The following is a 20,349-nucleotide window of genomic DNA, read 5'->3' as shown; positions in this document are numbered from 1 at the left end:
GATTCCACTAGGCGGATAAGGCAAAATGTCGGAGACAATAATACCCTACCTTCTTCTCGCGTCAAACGTGTCCACCTCAAAGAACCTCTTCACACTCATGCACCATGTATTTGTGAACGTGGGGATTTCACACCCGTGTCTCTTGCAGATTACAAGCAAAGGAGTCACTGATGATACCAGGCGAAAAGCTAAACCATGGCCTGCCCAATTGTGTAAAAACCACAACTCACACAATTTGCATGACAAAAGTAAGTGTTTGTTACCTGACACCGCACAGCAGTACTTCCGTGGCATGTAACTTAACCAGAACAAACCAAACCAAACATGCATATGTACATTGATCACATATTGTCGTCAACCATTAGATTGTATCTGCATCGGAACCCCACATTAAGCTTTAGATATTTTTTATTTTTTTTATAAAGAACAAAATAATAAATAAATAAAATCTTTGCATCAGTTTGTGAGCACATATCGGGTCTGTTTCTGTGCATGTTAAATAATTATCAATTTTCTTATGCTTCTCGTGGTTAACAATGACAATGTTAACGTATGTGTGGTTATTTATCCAAAGAGCTTTAAGCTGTGTACATTTTTTCCCGTTAATCATTGTGAAAGTTTCCGTATTCCTGCATGATTTTAACATGTAGCTAGATCAGCAACACCGGTAATGTACTACGATGTAACTGGGCTCAGAGTACAACTGCGTGACAATAGCAACCGTATATCCGATACTACTTAGACGTGTGTCACACCTTTCCACGATAAGTAAGTTCAGACTAGTCATATTACTGGTTAGGTTGTGATGAGAGTGATCACTTGCAGTCGACCTAAAAAAAAGTTTAATGCAGACATATTTGACAATTACCGAACGACCATAATCAAACATAATCATGAACAGTTCTGTGACTTGTTCATTTGCGATAACATAATTTAGATGAATATTTGCCCTCCGGCCTCATAACAAAACGTACGTGAGAAAGTATATTTTGATAAACATGGCTTGTTTAAAAGAAACTGATATTCCGAAAAACTTAAAGGACTTACTACGTGTAAAATGCCACCAGTCTTGTTATATGTATAAATAAACCGTATTCATTGTAATAAATGTACAGTCAAAGATCATGCACATGGGATAGCGCTGAACTCAAAATTAGACGGATCAGTAGAGGTAGCGTAACTGAGGAACTACATTGTCAATCCTTTAACATAACACACCTTGACTTGCGCCACTTCTCTACGGCGCCTGCAGAACATTGTCATAATATAGTGGGCAGAACCTTGGGGTAATGACTGCATTGTCTTTTATTGTTTTCATTTAAGCATTCTGATGTAAATAACTAAATACTGCAATTAAAAGACACAACCGATGTCACGTCAGTCATCAATTACTGTTGCGGTTGTTTGCGAGTGTTTGTGACTTTGTCAGGTCAGCCAAAAGAACAAACTCCGATATTTGAGACGAGTTTCACTACCGATTTGTTTGAGAAATCTTTGTAAGAAAGGCCTTCAACGTTTAATATACTAAATTTATTTAAAAGTAAAATAAGTATCATATTAAAGAACCTTTCTTTATTTTGCTGTCAAATAATCAATAAGTTTAAGTAATATAAAATCTGAAGAAAGTTCTCTTCGGTTTCATATGAAATTAAGAAATGTCGAATGTATCTTCGACTCTTCTAAGTTACAAGCACAGTGGGTTCATCTGCAAATTGTTATATTTTTAGATGAAGATATCAATGGATGCCGTTCCGTTTTTCACTTGGTCTTCTTATGTTTGCGCCTCCATTGATTACACACGTATGTTCTGATTACAATGTAAGTTGAACTTATCAAACCGCCTCCGTGGTCTGGAGGATGAAAGGGTGTCCCCAACCGCGCCATACCAAAAGACATTCAAATTAAAGATGGTACTTGCTTCTCTGCCTGGCGCTTAGGTTGGTTGGATTGTTGTTTCACGCCGCACTCAGCAATATTCCAGCTATATGACGGCGGTCTGTAAATAATCGAGTCTGGACCAGACAATCGAGTGCTGAATATCATGAGCATCGATCCACACAATTGGGATCGATGACATGCTTCAACCAAGTCAGCGAGCCTGACCACCCGATCCCGTTAGTCGCCTTTCACGGCAAGGATGCCTGGCGCTCAGCGTGAAGGGGATAACACAAGGATTGGTTGGCTCTGAGTCATTATACTGTGTGTAAGTGGGGTATCCATGTTCAACTGCGGCATGGTATCTCAGGGGGCTAGCACTATACTACCGGCTTTAGTGCGCGCGAGCGCGCGCGCGCACACACACACACACACACGCACGCACACACGCACACACGCACACACGCGTGCATTTAAATGCGCAATTATCTTGAACGTGACTTTAAACCCCCATTTCACCTTATCCACGAATTGAGCTTTTCGATGGTTTACTGTGTCAAACGTATTCAGTCTTATTATCGCAGCCACACACGAGGTGGCAGTATGCCAGATAAGGGAAACATGTTATGTCATATTTGAGTTAAGTGTACGTGTTCTATTTTTGATAAACCGACCCGTTGTCTTGTGGTAGAGCGTCTGCCCGGAGAGCGGAAGGTCGGAAGTTCGATCACCGGTCGCGTCATACCAAAAGACCTAAAAAGATGGTACTTGTTGTTACACTGCCTGCGTAATTAAAACAAGGGGCTACAAGTACTGGTCGGCTCGGAATCAGTATACTGTGTCTGAGTGTTCATGTTAAACTACGGCATGGTATCTCAATGGGCTAGCTAAACAAAATCGGCATTAGTCCGGACTAGTACACACACACACACACACACACACACACGTGCATGCACGTCTGCCTGAGTGTCCGTCGAAAGGTAAACTTAGCATCTGCGAGAGAACCTACACATCAAAACTGTCAGCATGCACACGAGAATGGTGATACATATCATCAGATATAAAAGTGGATGTGGAGCGAGAAAAAATACTGTATTTGAAGGAACTAAATTTCAGAACAGTCCTTGTATTACAGCAACGTAAGTTTTACAGGAAAGAAATCTATATTATTACTACAAGACTTGAGATTTTATCAGCAATATGATGGTACAATGTGTTTATTTCAATTCAGCAATATTTGATAGCGAAATAGTGAAAGGAAAGCTGTCACGCTCAAAAGAACTTCGTAGCAGGACAGGGTCATTGTTGATGATAAATATAACAGATAAGGTTGGATAGACCTGGTTGTAACAATATCAGATACTTTTAGCGATTCTCTATGTTAATCAGTTGAAGAGAAACGAATTCACATTGTGTCATTGTTCACAAAAATGTGAAACGACAACATTCATGGTTCATGACGTCATCTGAGTGAGTGAAGTATGCCCGTCATAGACGTTTACCAATTTGGTGACGCACACGAGTACCTGTATTACAACCCGTATTATAACGAATCAGGACCTATAATCAAGGCGAATCTGTCATTCGAACCCACAATCATATGTTTCTGGCGTGCCAATGTCACCGACGTCATCTTAAGAATAGGCTCACTTTAGAAAAAAATAAATTAGACATTTCATACGCCTTTCTTAATTTACCCTGTTATAATGATATTGCGCAATATAAAGAACAACTTACTGGAAACTCGAAACTACAGATTTCATGTCCCTCGTAAATGAAAAGTATATCTCTCGCCTGTAGTTCATTAGCTGTTCTCTAATTTCGAAAGCATCTCTTGAAGCATATCACAAACACGGATTAAAGCAACTGAAATCTAACCTTTCTGTTCTGAAAACCAACCCTTCCACTGTACCCTCGTCAGGAATGCGAACGCTGTAACATGCATGAACTGAATTACATTTCGCCCTTTAGACTAGGCATGTTAGGACTGGTTAAGTTTAAAACAAATAAGTACATGGTGATAAGCGTTATATTTAGGGGAGTGTTGAACGGCTTTTTTTATCCTAGACGCACACAACACTATCAGCACAGCGACAGCTACAATGTACATTACCCCGTATAACAGCCACGTACCAAGGTGTTTTGGGTCTTCTCATATATCTTGACATTAGCATAAGCACGTTAAACCTGCCCTAAGATATGATGTATGGATGTTTAATTGCACGGTTGTAAATAATAACAATGCTTTATCATGTTATCATGTCAGTGTCAACTCTGAACAACTCTTATGGCAACATTGTTTCCATGGAATTGTATAAAGTTATTACTTACAAAACTTCGATTTTAAACAAAATGAATGTGTTCCTGAATATGTACTCCATACATACCAACTATGCAATGCGACTAAATAGTTATATCAAGGTAATTAAGTATTTAAAAGTGTTTATAATAATTAACATACGATTTGTCTTTAAAAGTCATTACACTCATTTCAAAGGTCGAGACTCTGTCGTTGATCGGGTCAATTATGATTAGACCCCAGACATGTTCAGACTCCAATGCGCTTATCTGGATCATTCATTTCGTATCATTCGTGAAAACCAGGCTAAGGTGATTCCTCTTCATGTTCAGGTGTGTTAAATTGGAATTTATCTAGAAATGTACTGAAACCCACGGGAATCATATCTATTGCATAAGAAATATATTATCGTTCACGATTACGCTTATGTGGGAATGTTTTCAGTGAGGTAAGTCATTACAAGTATTTGCAAACACAGAACCATCCCTGAACCGACGAAATATTTTCCATAATTATTAGAAATATCTGCTAAAATGAGGTCATTGTTGGTTTGAGTAAATAAAAGTGGCTAAATAAAACACATGCCCAAAAGTTTAATCAAGGAAGACCTATGTATCTAGACAATCAAATGTTAGTGGACCACACAATCCAGTGACTCGATAACGCAATTACTGATCAGTTGAAACTGAAAACGACACAAGGTCCCAGGCCTTTAGCTATTTTAACCAGACCAATATATACACTCCCATTCATCCAGCTACTTTCATAAGAATAGTATATGAACTTACGATTCAATCCTATTTCGCGAACACATGTGTCACTGATTTTCACTGATCTATTTACTCCATGAGCCAGACCACATTTTTGTTATTAAGCTTTACCACCTGGGGTGCTAAAATCTCAGTATGATTTTTTGAAAGTCATATGTCCATAGATGAAAATACTTTGAAAGCAACCCGGGACTCACAGCTTAAGGGTAGTAATAACCACATGAAGGCAGACACCTGATTCAAACTCGAGGTACCTGTTAGGGGAAAGGGTTAACTTGAAAGTTAAATAACTTTACAAGCAAAATCACAGAGTGGCTTATGACCTCTCAAAATGTTGGTAGCCTGATCTTCGACACGTGAGTATATGTAATATAGTTATAAGGTAGTTATGGAAATACACTGCAGATATCACACCAATGGGACTTTCTTAACCCAAATGGGTTTTAATTGAAGCCAAGAAGTACCCAAGCCAATCTAAAGTCTGAAAAAGTGGAGTGGTACAGAACGATTTTCTACGCAATTTCAGAAAAAAAATTGTAGGATGTTGGACTGCTAGAAATATGTCACTCCAAATCATAACAGACATATTCTAGTTGTATTCAGTGGTTGTTGAAGCTACATTGTTATGTTTTTCAGACACACAAGATTAAACTGAAGGAAAGATGGAGATCAAATTTGACATATCCAAGATGCATTATGAATATTAACATTTGATAAGACCACACAATTAGAGTGTCAAAAACTAGCTTTATCACATTAGTGTTAGAAACTGAAGTCTTGACCTAAGCAAGTGTGGTCGCTACTATATAGAACAGTACTGATGACTTGTCATCTGAACTATCATCACATCTTGTGTCATACCATGTCCACAGACTAACAGAATCTTTAGGGCAGGACATTGTTTATGGCATAACATATGCCCAGTGAGGCCCCCAAACAAATCCTGCTGCCATATGCTGTGACATCACTCACTCTGTGTGTTAAACTAATTCGCACCCTTAACCGATTTGGACATGGCATTTCACACTCCAAAATTGAAGAGATTGACACATACATTGTCACTGAGTGAAGAAAGAGTTACACTACTAGGATGCATACAACCAAATGTCCAAGTAACGTTGGCGTTTGATAACTTCGATCGACTCGAAGAGACACTGAATGGAGGAGAGACATCGCGTTGAGTGAAGGGAATCGTGCAGCCAAATGTGTTTTGTCCACAGAATTTAAAGTTTTTACAAGACGTATGCTAGAAAACTCGCAATCCAGGGTTTACATCTTTGACAAACAATATGTTCGTCGTCACCAACGAGTGGATCTAGCGTCATATTGGATGTCATACCTTTATATTGTCGATTTTTGTTGAACCTGTTCTGTGTATTGAGATGACAGTTGGTCTTTGCATCTGGCAGCCATTCACGATATGATTCTATAATGCTTCGCATACGACAAACAGAATTATGCCCGCTACCATTTTGGAGATCAAACTATGGAACAACTATGAACCACACCACCTGCTCCTGAGACAGTGATGGAATGTGTTTCATGTAACTGTTGAAAGAAGAGTTGTACCTTCCTACAGAATAACAAGTGGTGTACATACCTTTGCAAGTTACAGACATGTAGCAATGAGTTTGAAGCAAGTGTGAGTGGGTGAGTGAGTTGGGTTTAACGCCGCTTTTAACAGTATTCCAGTTATATATCGGCGTGTCAGCTTAATGTGGGAGGAAAGCAGAAAGTGAAGCATGTCTCAGACGTCTACAACTTTCTTGAAACTCACGAGCACGGGTATGGTGCTGACAAACCTAGAAAGATAATCGGGGTGAACCAGGATTCGAATCCACAATCTGGCGTGGCAAAGGGACGCAACTCTGCACAGCGAATCGCAGCGCCTCAGACGACTGGGCCACCCGTGCCCCCTGAAGCGAGTGATGATGATGGTGATGATGATGATGATGATGATGATGATAAGCCCTTGAAAGGCATTTAGACAATGAGTAAAACAACGCTGTCATATATAGTAGCAGACTCCTTTGTGACCACACTTGTTTAGGTCTTAAATTATCAAGACTTAAGTTCCCAACAACAATGTGAGTAAAACTATTTTTGACAGTCTAATTGTGTGACCATATTAAATATTATTGTTCATAATGCAAGGATGCTTGCATTTAATGAAATTTAGGTGGATATGTTAAATTTTACCTCACTTTGACCTTCAGTTAAAACTAGTTCTGAATACATCCAGGACATGGATGTAATAATTTGGAGTGATGAGTTATAGATTCAAACTAACTTATTTCAAGCAGTCCAACAACTATGCCTTTTTTAGCACAAAATGACATTTTTTTATAAACTGCATCAAATACCGTTTTGTACCTCACCACAACATGTAGCAGTTCAGGTTTTATGGAATGGACCCTCAATTTTATGCTTTATAATCACTTGCAGAAACATATGCAGAGTGTATGCTCTAACAAATATGTCATACAAGCACGAGTCGTTGATGCGATAACGAAAAGCAGAACTACCTTACGAATGACAATTGTAGTGACCTTATCTAATATGACCTTTTATGACTGTGACTGTCAATCTTACTCTTTCAGTGCCACAAACAAAAAAAAGATGCAATTTTTCACCCTGCAATCATTTGTCATTAACATAATACATGTTTTATTTAAAACCTTGACTATTACATTCATTCATACTTACACGTATTTCAATGTGTCTTCTGCTACATTTATTTCCGGAAGTGACGTTATCGTGATAATAATCTAGTTCCAAATCAGTTGTAGAATAAACAGACTCAACGTTGTAGTTTTTCGGCCCAGCGAGTTTTTTAGCAAAAATATTTTTTTATAATAATTACTTTGCAGCATTTTTGGCTCTGCCTTTGTGTCTAGTAATTATTCTTTTTAAGCAGATTAATTAAACAAAAATTAAAATTTGTAGAAATTGATAATCTTATTGTCAAAACTGACAAGGGTCAAATTAAAGTACGTCTTGCAGTTAGTTCATTGATATATTGCAAGCGTAACTGCCATAAATAACAAAAGTAAAGATACCCATTATTTGTTATATAATTTTTTTATAATCTGTTTTTTTACACTTTGACTTTGAACCTGGCGGTTGCAATGGGACATAAAAAACCCTGACCACGTCTCCAACCCCCAACCCGTTACAGTATCCCTTGGTTGAATTCAGTGTAAGAACGAAAATATAGCATGTGACACTCATGGTAAGGTGTCAATAACTATCATCATAAGATTATTTTCATACCTTGAAACCCGTGAAAGACCCGTGACGATCCGGGGTAGAATAGGTCTTCAGCAACCCATGCTTGCCATAAAAGGTGACTATGTTTGTCGTAAAATAACGGGATCGGGTGATTAGGCTCGCTGACTTGGTTGATGCAGGCCATCGTATCCAAATTGCGTGGATCGATGCTCATGATGTCAATTACTGGATTTTCTGGTCAAGACTCGATTATTTACAGACCGCCGTCATATAGCTGGAATATTGCTAAATGAGGCGTTAAACAACAGACAACTAAACATACTGATAGTTGATACAGCTTGTTCATTATTCTAACAAACGTCGCGTTCACGATTATTGCACGTGTGTGTGTGTGTGTGTGTGTGTGTGTGTGTGTGTGTGTGTGTGTGTGTTCGTGCGCGGCTGTTTGTAATAACCCTGGCTAATGTTGTAATTTGGAGTCAACTGTATAGTGCAAAGTCTCTTTTCAAATATGTTGTGTATAAAAATTGGACAACAGCTACTATAGATATCTAAAAGCTTGTGTGAAACAGTGAGAGTTTCGTAACAATTTGTACTTTGACCCCTGCACGACTCTGTACATTGTTCGCCAACCAGCTTGGCCATCCAGGCTTTTTGTGTGGAGTTGTCGCATGTTCGTATTCACGTAAATGAAGCCTTATAAGGTATTGAAACCATGTACCATTAATCATCAGGGTTTTACATGTCCGGGAGAGACATGGGTCAATGTGACTTTGCCTAAAGTAACGACAATGCTAACGCAGTAAAGAAAATAGTATTGATTTATAGCAGTATGGAGAGATTGTGGGTTGGGTGAGAGGGGTGACTGGATATATATCAACAACACTGAGTAGCTACGCAGTTATGCCAGCAGGTTTTGCTGTGGTAAAGTGTTGACGTTTTGGGTCACCTTCCACTCGTCATACCAGCTTTTCGATTTTTTACCTCTGTCTTACAAACAAAAATGGCATGTGTGTGTTCATAGCTTTCGGTCATGGGAGCCGTGCCTTATTCACTATTCAGATGGGTACACAACGTACGTGACTACCAGTTGTCAGACTTCCATTTAGTAGAAGCCTCGGTGGCTGAGTGGGTTAGATCGCTGACTTTGTGTGCCTCACTCTGGCAGTGTTGGGTTCGTTTCCCGTATGAGACTGCGCCCCACCCCACCCCCACCCCACCACCACCACCCCGCCCCACCCAAAAAAAGAGTACGAGATTCTGTACTTTACTAATAATGTGTTATCCCAAATATATAACATTTGTTACTTCCAGAGTCGGTCCTTAGTTTTTTTATACTTGAGACAAATAAGTGCCTCTTCGCGGCCAAAGTGATATTATTAGCTAAACTTTGGTACAGATTAAATCCAAACAGTATTGACCGTATATCGAATTCATTTTTTGTATAAAACATGTTGTTCCTGAATTGAATCCCTGAATGCACATTTAAAACATACATGTGATACTGTAACATTTTCTCTATTAGATTGGCAAACTGTACGCGTGTCGTTATGACTAAACTTCTGGTGTCGTTATGAACTAATTTCTGGTGTAACTGTTCCATGTAAAAACTTGTGTTAGCATTCCAGTAACATCTTTAGTACATTGTCTATACTCTCTAGATCAAACATAACAGCATTTATACGTACGGGATTAGATTATGTATTCTATAAAATCTACCCTACATTTCTGCGGTCTAGTAAGGGCCATCAACCGGAATTGTCCTAAACTTATTACTGTTATTTCCTCTGCTGAAGAAATGTGTTTATTGAGGTTGGTCGGGTTTTTAAAATTGGCGTTCAAAAGGCTGCATCTCAAGTTTGATAGTTTAAAGGACCCATAATTGTTTTGACATTCCATTCTGAGAATATCTTCCTCATATGACTTTATCGAGTTTGATCATTTTTAATTTTGTCTGTTTTAACACTCCCTGTATATTTGTAAATTACATTTAGGAAAAATGTATTAAGGTTATTAATTGATTGGGGAGAGAAGAGAATACATAAACTAGAATAGATAGTATATTAACATTGTCTGTTCTTTCCTGGTATTATGTGAAGTTGGATTCCTTAACACATTTTAATGCAGTCAAAGTTGATATCCTGACACAGTTTTATATCACATTCAGACATGGAACCAAACCAAATAGCTTTTGTTTTGTCAAAGTTTCAACTCTAGTCCTGAAAAGTTATAAACTGCCGGGGAAAGGAAACTTATCACTTGTAATTAAATTATATCTTAATTAAAGACGGTGCGATAAGTTAGAACGTTATGAGAAAACATTCATCAAAACACACCCTGTGCAAACATGAAAGTCGCATTTGGCAGGATTCAGATTAACGTCAACATATTGCCTTGGCCAGCATGTTCTCCAGACATGAATCCCATACAGCATCTCTGGGATTATCTTGATCGACAGCTGAGACAATGCGTACCTCCCCCAGCAAACAGACAGGAGTTTGAAAAGGTGTCATTGGGTGACTGGCGCAGAATTCCTGCTGACGTCAACCGGCCACTGACGACATCCTGTAAGGACATCTTCTCACATGATTTGACTTTATGTGCACCTTTTGACTGGACTCTGACTTGAGTCGTGTTAATGTATTTTTTTCTATTTTGACCTCATGTCTCTTTCGCTCGGCCTTAAGGCAAGTGCACTATCGATATGCCATTGCAGTTTTGTACAGACATCGAAAAATGATTCCTTTCATTACAATAATCATCATACTGTTAACACCTGTCTTTGTTTCTTTTTATGGAGCTACTGAACACGTTGATACGTTTCGTTTGCCCTGCAGTTTAGAAAGTAGCTGGAGTAGCTGTAAGACTCTTCTATGCACTTCAAGAAAAGTTGAGTCATCTGCGTATTGTCCCAATTCATTTATGTATTCATTTAGTTCTATCCCTTTAATGTCCTTGTTGCTGCATATCATAGCGAGAATGAGACGAGAGGGCGATACCGGGTCACCCTGTCTACAGCCCCTTTCGTTAGTTCCCTTGCATAGCGCTTGAGACGGCTGGGAGATTGTGAGAAGTGAGAAAGTCTTACAGCTGTAAGTAGGTCGCGATTATTAGCAATCTTTATCAGCTATATCGAATCAATTTATTTAAAACACGCATATAACTATATAACAACTATCATTTCGTGTTGGACTGTAGCGACCATAAAAAGTCCGTGACCACTGACCTGAGCCGACGGGGAACGCCTATTCCACATGGCGGGTCCCGCTCTGAGATCCGAATATTTTATCAGATTTTGGCTGTTTGCTATTCTCCACCCAGTTTGCTGTAACAAAAGCTTCCCCTTTGACTGTTAACTATCTGTATTACAGAAATAAACGACGAGGGGGAGTTGTTTATAGTGCAATAAAATACAGTGGGGAGAACAGACCACGAGGGACGTAGCCCCGATCGGTTTAGTCTAATTGCAGTATTTTATTTTACGATAAACAACGACCATGAGGCGTTTATTTCTTAAATACAGATCGTTGATAGCCACAAGTGCAGCTTTTATGAATTTGGTATTTCGTGAATATTCGCACAATTCTCCTGTCTACTAATTGTACCGTTCTTTCTTTAAAAAAGCGAGAGTTGGGGAATCAGCTCACTTTGCAGAGGTACCACTGTACACGACCAGCCCAGACAACAACACAAGACCTGAGTGAATAAACAGTCAGTTTATTAGACAGCCCACATACTGTTATATATAATCAGTCAACAATGGAAAGCTTACAATCGATTATTAGAACATGTTTACGATCAGTTATAGAAGTACATACGTATGCGCGAGGAACATCAGATGAATATGATATACTATTAGAATCATTACACAAGATACATACTACGTTAGTCAATACATATTCCAAGTACACAAGGTAATACAGCAGTTTACGAATGACTGAATATAATATACCCGATACGCTGTAACTAATACTGCTAGTTCAGCCATTATACATATTCCACAAGGTAAACAACGTACATGTAATACGGTTAACACGATTGGCATAATCTATTTACAGCAGTAGTACACTGGAAATATATATGATATACACCCAAGTATGCCATTTTCAATTACCAATTGGACTTGCAGGTATTGCCAAGGGTAATATCATATAGTTGAGATTTAACAGAGTACAAGATAGTAACGTTTCTTACCTGAGTAAATAATCAATCAGAGTGTATTTGACAGCCTAAGAATGATTTGTGACTGTCTGTCGTCCGTATTTATACCTATTCTAGCTACTACAGATAATCTCATATACTGTTTAACCTGACGATAAAGTTGTTATTGTGAACTTTAGGGGCGCTATCTCGACAGAATATATAATTTAGTTTGACCGAAGCATTGATGATAAAGGTGCTAACGTGACAAGTTTAGTAAGAACAGTTATTACAGTTCACTTAGAATCAAGTTTTAGCAGTTAAGTAAACGAACGAGCATACTGTTTTATCGTGTATCAATGAATCTAGATAGTAAAGTAATGTTGGTGATGCTAGTTTCCTCTCAGACATGCTCTCATTCCTTGTTTGGAGTATTTACCTATTGGGATTACGGGTTAGAGTTGGTCCACAGCAACCTGGGTCGGTCGTAAGAGGCCACCATATTGTTATAGAAGTCCAAAATAAACAGTAATTGTAATCAGAGTACATTTTGTAAACCTTGTCCATCGTAAGTGTCACCTATCTTCGTTATAACACGATCTATCTGCAAATGTCCATTCACAATTTTCATATTAAAGCAAATAATAAGATTATAGTATCATAGATAATTACCTGGAAATGAACTTCATCTATCTGAATCAACTTTGTGGGTCATGTTCACTGTTGATAGCTATGTTTATCTATCACTGAACGTTCGCGCGAGCAGCACTTGTCAGGCATGACCTGATTACCACTGTGTGTCACTACGCTATTTACATCCATGAATAATAAGCTACTGTTATCATTATGCACTATTATTGTACAGGTTGATGCATTCCATGTTACCATGTTTGTTCACTGTTTGGAGTCATGATGTTTTTGAGTGATAAGAACAGTGTTTGTCAGGGACTATTTCTTGTATACACTCTTGCGTCGTGGCTATTTTTAGACAGTAAGTTGACATTTGATCTAGATAAACAATGACCTAATACACTGGTTATTGAAGATTTTCCAATAACTTTCTTGCTCTAAAATGTTTCAAAGTATATTCACTTTGGATATTAATGATAATTACACTTGATCTCACTGAATAACTAATTTGATCTGTTTGACATTTCTGAGGTTACGGTGACCTGTCAATTATGTTTACGCTTGGCATAGTGACTGTTTATAACTTGGATGTCCGTTTTCACACCAAAGTCATAGATTCATGATAAAGTATTTTCCTGCAGTCTAATCTAGATTTGCAATATTCAGACACATAGAGGACAACATATACGTTCCCATATTCCTTGCATTTGTACCTGCAATATGACAGTCGTTCTGTGTTATGACATTTCATTGCCGACAGTTCAAGGCAATATTGACAATCTGTTTGTCCGTTTCTCTGTTAATAATTGCCGAGTATTTTAATGAATCGTGTTACTGTCCAAATTATTAAAGGACATATAGGACTACATCAATACTTGGAATGAGGGCATATTTTCTCCTATAGGCCTATATTGTCAATGGTCTTAGCGTACGTTTGACGTCTGTCAAACTGTCCTCCCAGTCGCTTGGTCTGAACCTATCCTTGTCCTAAATATCATTGTATCACAAATTCTGTTTGTTCAACATGTTCGATCTATTCGGACACTTTGTACAGTATAAGGACAATACCAATTGATAAAAGAAACTGATTGTTTTGTAAATTTCACTTGTAACGGAGATGACCACCAACCAAGATGGCGGCCACTGACGCTACGTTGGCGTAAAGATATTGTCCATTTAATTATAACAAATTGTCTCCATGTCCTGATTATTTCTACTGTGTCCTAATTGTATTCGGACAAATAGGACAAAACAAGGACATTTTGTAATCACTTACTTGTGTTGGAAATGACATTACCTATGCAATGCTTGTGATATGAAAGCCATCCAACTTGTGTTCTGATTGGCTAAGAAAGGTCACATGACCTGTTAATGATGCCTATAAATACGATCACGGGTCAAGGTCTAACACACCTCTACTTATCATTCACTACCACTAGGTACACCTTTTGATACATTTTTAGGCCAAATTTAGAAGAAATCTCTTGACATTTTATTACTTATAATAACATTTTCTCAAAACAATTAAGCTAATATAACTTAATATTATTACTTCTTTGGAGACTGAGCCCTGTTAATAAAATCTAATAGACTTAATAGTAGCTGATCAAAACTGGGGGTATTTATTGGCATCATTCTTCATCACATTGTTAATAATTTGTGTCCACATTGTTGACATTTAAAACCAAAATTAAACATAAAGTTTGTAAACGCCATTACAAACTTGAACTGCTAAACTTCATCTTTGCTTGTGTTATTTGTGTTTTCACTAGCACCCTAAGGGTGTTACAATTTTGGTGTCAGAAGTGGGAGAGGTCCTAGCAAGGAACCTTTTTCACTTGGTTGGGAAAGTAGTTCCTCCACGACCGTCAAAGCCTGGGACTCCAGTAGCTCTGATGCAGCTTGGGAAGATATTGGAAGGTTGTAGACAGGTGATAGGGTTTGGAATTCAACAAACCATCGTTAGACGGGCTTTCTCCTGGACGTCTAACAATATGAATCGGGTGATGAGACTCGGTGAATTGATTGATTGCGTGTCGTGGTACCCCGACGGCGTGGATCGTTGCTCACAATATCGACCACAGGATAGTGTAAGCCTGTCTCGATATATTTACAGACCGCCGTCATATAGTTGTGCTATTGCTGGGTGTTGTTTGACAACAGACGGAGTTAGCTCCCTTGTCCCTTGTATTCCGGCGGGGAATAAGTACATGGTTACACTGTGCATTGATTAGTGTTTTAATATCTGATAGATCCACAAACATACTTTTATTTTGTTTTAAACCCCGTGGATATTCTGGATTATATTATTCCTGGGTATTATATATATATTGCTAATAGCTGGAGGAATATTCCAACTACATATATTCCAGCTATGTCATGCAAGCTTTACATAATTCGGTCTGGAGAAGCCATATCAGTGACGTAAAGCATGAGAAACGATCTTCGCAATCTATCGACCACGATGACACACAATCAAACCAGTCACCGAGCCTGATCATCTATAGATCACCATTTTAGTCGGCTCTTACAGCAAGCATGAGGTACCCTGCAGATTTATTGAAGCCGGTAACACGATGTCACACTGCTACAGTTAAGTTAGTAGTTTCAGAGGCGACTTATCAGGTGAGATGTGCTTTTCACATGTTTGTTTGTTTGTTTGTTGTCCCTCACTCTATGAAGGTTCATACTCCAATGAACTCTCACAAAGTAAACGTGATATATATGCACTGCATTTTCACTGTCGCTATGGAAACACAACCTAGTTTGTCATTTTAAGTATATACAAGCTCAGTAGCGTGTATCTGTTACGCTGAGTAAACTTCAGAAGAAATGTTTGGTCCGAGACATTCATATCACACTGCAGAATCACAGCATTTCTACATAGCTGACGTAATTCAAAATTTGCATTTCGTTTTTCGTTTCAATAAAATCAATAAAATCCGCTTTCGTGTCACAGGATTTCTGGTCCATCACTTGATTGTCTGGTTTGTTTACATCCCGCCATCGCATGGCAGAAGTACTGCTCTGCAGTGTCAAGCAACAAAACACACATATTTTTGTACGCAAATTATGTGAGTGGCGGGTGCTACCGTTAGGGCAGAACATACTTACCCTTACGTCTGAAAATGACTTCAATGGATCGCATCACTGATTTTCAGCGATCCATTCAAATCATTTTCAGCATTATTTTTGCCTTTTACTAATGGAATGTGTTTCATCGGATAATCGAGACTGGTTATTCTCTGGCGTTGACGTTTGGTATTTACGAAGGATTTGTTGGCATAGGTAATTATTTTATGCAATACTCAGAGTAATTTTCACAGGTACATCACGTATTGATCGTCAAACACCGCATATTTCAACAATAGGTGTAATGCATGGCATCCATACCAAGTGACATTATGCATGCAAATAAAGACGATCACACATCTCCACCCCTCTGTTGTCTCCGATTCAATTATTTACAGACCGCCGTCATATAGCTGTAATATTGCTGAGTGCGGCGTTTAACAATGTTTCCCTGACGGCGTGTTGTTACTCTCTGGTTTGGAGTGAGAACTGCAAGTACATATGGTAGACGGAGTTAGCTCCCTTGTATAGCGCTGGGGAAAAGTGCATGGCTTCAAGATACACTGGTAAGCGCAGTTGTATGTAAGACACATTTAGGAACATCCTTCATCATCGATTAAAACGTATATACTGTAGTTGTACACATACATATTCCTGCCACATGCCGGGCACTGGGCAACTGGACAACGTTCAATCTTATCTAAATACCAACTCCGTATTCACTTATTTTGTTGATAAACCAGTTTATCTGCTATTGTGCAACATGTTTACTACGTCGAGCGCTATCTTAAATTTTAGTGTGCTCACAGTAGTGTGTCTATATCTTATAGACAACCAGATACTTTTCCTCATTCTTTGATACTCTTGTACTTCATGTGCAGCATCGGGAAACAAGCGTTTACTTTTTTATGCAAATTGTGAGTTGCGGGTGCCTCTGGTAGGACTAAACATGCGTACCCTTTTATCTAGCTGTTATCACTGATTATCAGTGATCCATTCATATAATTTTCAAAGCTCTTTTCCCTTTTACGCCCAATGGAGTATGTTTCGGCAAATAATCGAATATAATTTCTTCGTTTGAGGGACGAAGTAGAACGAAAATATTTTCTCCTAACGTCGGAAAGCACAACAAAGGGAGGTAACTTGGTCTGGAAGGGGTACATAAGTAAAGGCTCGAAGCTGAAACTTCATTCTCAGGTGCGGTGCAGTGCAGTCAGGGCTGGGTATATTAAACATGTTCAGTTATGTATGATGCCGATTGAAGGACAAGTCGGGTGAATCTTTATTTTTTATTTTTTATGTGTGTAGTAGCTGCTGCTGTCCATTTGATAAATTAGGAAGTTATAAGTGTTTGCAAGTTGTGCTGACAAGCAATGATAATACGTTTTGAGATGGATCGATATCCATGGTTTAAATCTCGAACACTCCAGTTGTGAGAGTATGGACTTAGGATATACTCTGATGAGTATGCGCTTACGAGCCATTAGAACACGCGATAAGACGTCGATGACTTAGAATATTATATATGTTGGAAATTTGAAGCATCGAGTTAATATTTAAGTAAATTACGATGTGTTGATATTCCTGATGCTGACGATATTGAAATATAAACTGCGGTCTGACAGTGCACCGTACAGTATCCCAACATGTTGTAGTTGTATATGTTGTTGTGTTAAGGTGGAGAAGGAGGAGAAGACTTGTCATTCTCTTGGGTTGATGTTATATATTAAACCCAATGGGGATTACGGGTTAGAATTGGTCCCCAGCAACCTGGGTCGGTCGTAAGAGGCGACCATATGAATCGGGTGATGAGACTCGGTGAATTGGTTGATTGCGTGTCATGGTACCCCAACGGCGTTGATCGTTGCTCACAATATCGACCACAGGATTGTGTAAGCCTGTCTCGATACATTTACAGACCGCCGTCATATAGTTGTGATATTGCTGGGTGTTGTTTAACAACAGACAAACAAAGTTTATCTGAAAGCGTGTTCTTACCTTCTGGTTTTGAGTGAGAACTACAAAGACATATGGTGGACGGAGTTAAGTCCCTTGTATAGCGGCGAAAATAAGTATATGGTTACACTGTGCATTGATAAGTGTTTTAGTATCTGATAGATCCACAGACATACTTTTATTTTATTTTAACCCCGTGGAGATTCTGTATTATATTATTCCTGGGTTATTTATATATTGCTAATAGCTGCAGGAATAGTCCAACTACATACATTCCAGCTATGTCTCGCAAGCTTGTACATAATTCAGTCTGGACAAGCCATTTCAGGGACGGAAAGCAAGAGAAACGATCTTCGCCATCTATCGGCCGCGATGACAAACACGATCAAACCAGTCACCGAGCCTGATCATCTATAGATCCCCGTCTTAGTCGGCTCTTACAGCAAGCACTGGGTACCCTGCAGATTCATACTCCAATGAACTCACACAAAGTAAATGTCATAAATATACACTGCATTTTCACTGTCGCTATGGAAACACAACCTAGTTCGTCATTTTAAGTTTGATTAAGCTCATTAGCATGTATCAGTTACGCTGAGTCAACCTCAGAAGAAATGTTTGGTCTGGGACATTCATATCAAACTGCAGAATCACAGCATTTCTACATAGCTGACGTAATTCAAAATTTGCATATCGTCTTTTGTTTCAATAAAATAAAAAAAATCGCTGTCGTGTCACTGGATTTCTGGTCCATCACTTGATTGTCTGGTTTGTTTACATCCCGTCATCGTATGGCAGAAGTACTGCTCTGCAGTGTCAAGCAACAAAACACACATATTTTTTGTAGGCAAATTATGTGAGTGACGGTTGCTACCGTTCGGGCAGGACATACTTACCCTTACACCTGAAAATGACTTCAATGGATCGCATCACTGATTTTCAGCGATCCATTCAAATCATTTTCAGCATTATTTTTGCCTTTTACTAATGGAATGTGTTTCATCGGATAATCGAGACTGGTTATTCTCTGGCGTTGACGTTTGGTATTTACGAAGGATTTGTTGGCATAGGTAATTATTTTATGCAATACTCAGAGTAATTTTCACAGGTACATCACGTATTGATCGTCAAACACCGCATATTTCAACAATAGGTGTAATGCATGGCATCCATACCAAGTGACATTATGCATGCAAATAAAGACGATCACACATCTCCACCCCTCTGTTGTCTCCGATTCAATTATTTACAGACCGCCGTCATATAGCTGTAATATTGCTGAGTGCGGCGTTTAACAATGTTTCCCTGACGGCGTGTTGTTACTCTCTGGTTTGGAGTGAGAACTGCAAGTACATATGGTAGACGGAGTTAGCTCCCTTGTATAGCGCTGGGGAAAAGTGCATGGCTTCAAGATACACTGGTAAGCGCAGTTGTATGTAAGACACATTTAGGAACATCCTTCATCATCGATTAAAACGTATATACTGTAGTTGTACACATACATATTCCTGCCACATGCCGGGCACTGGGCAACTGGACAACGTTCAATCTTATCTAAATACCAACTCCGTATTCACTTATTTTGTTGATAAACCAGTTTATCTGCTATTGTGCAACATGTTTACTACGTCGAGCGCTATCTTAAATTTTAGTGTGCTCACAGTAGTGTGTCTATATCTTATAGACAACCAGATACTTTTCCTCATTCTTTGATACTCTTGTACTTCTGTGCAGCATCGGGAAACAAGCGTTTACTTTTTTATGCAAATTGTGAGTTGCGGGTGCCTCTGGTAGGACTAAACATGCGTACCCTTTTATCTAGCTGTTATCACTGATTATCAGTGATCCATTCATATAATTTTCAAAGCTCTTTTCCCTTTTACGCCCAATGGAGTATGTTTCGGCAAATAATCGAATATAATTTCTTCGTTTGAGGGACGAAGTAGAACGAAAATATTTTCTCCTAACGTCGGAAAGCACAACAAAGGGAGGTAACTTGGTCTCGAAGGGGTACATAAGTAAAGGCTCGAAGCTGAAACTTCATTCTCAGGTGCGGTGCAGTGCAGTCAGGGCTGGGTATATTAAACATGTTCAGTTATGTATGATGCCGATTGAAGGACAAGTCGGGTGAATCTTTATTTTTTTATTTGTTATGTGTATAGTAGCTGCTGCTGTCCATTTGATAAAATTAATAAGGAAGTTATAGGTGTTTGCAAGTAGTGCTGACAAGCCATGATAATACTTTGTGAGATGGATCGGTGTCCATGGTTGAAATCTCGAACATCCTAGTTATGAGAGTATGGATTTGGGAGATGCTCTGGGTATGCCCTGACGAGCCATTAGAATACGTGATAAGGCGTCGATGCCTGTGGATAT

At 38.8% G+C, this 20,349-nt stretch overlaps 2 protein-coding genes across 3 annotated transcripts in view; both read right to left on the bottom strand.

The window, feature by feature from the left end:
• Positions 1 to 133, bottom strand: part of LOC124142172 (cell death abnormality protein 1-like) — a 30,665-nt gene extending 30,532 nt beyond the window's left edge. For both annotated transcript variants that reach the window (XM_048400043.1, XM_048400044.1), the window contains exon 1: positions 50 to 133. The gene's annotated coding sequence lies outside the window, so the exon portion shown is untranslated. The remainder of the gene's footprint in view (positions 1 to 49) is intronic.
• The window catches only part of LOC124127176 (scavenger receptor class F member 1-like), a 408,153-nt gene extending 396,630 nt beyond the window's left edge, over positions 1 to 11,523 (bottom strand). The window contains exon 1 of the mRNA XM_048400042.1: positions 11,402 to 11,523. The gene's annotated coding sequence lies outside the window, so the exon portion shown is untranslated. The remainder of the gene's footprint in view (positions 1 to 11,401) is intronic.
• Positions 11,524 to 20,349: the final 8,826 nt, after the last annotated feature.

The sequence above is a fragment of the Haliotis rufescens genome, unplaced genomic scaffold (genome assembly GCF_023055435.1).
Source record: "Haliotis rufescens isolate VD_foot unplaced genomic scaffold, xgHalRufe1.0.p SCAF_2, whole genome shotgun sequence".
Taxonomy (NCBI): Eukaryota; Metazoa; Mollusca; class Gastropoda; order Lepetellida; family Haliotidae; genus Haliotis; species Haliotis rufescens.
The sequence above is the reverse complement of the archived record's forward strand: the minus strand, read 5'-3'. Positions and strand labels throughout refer to the sequence as shown.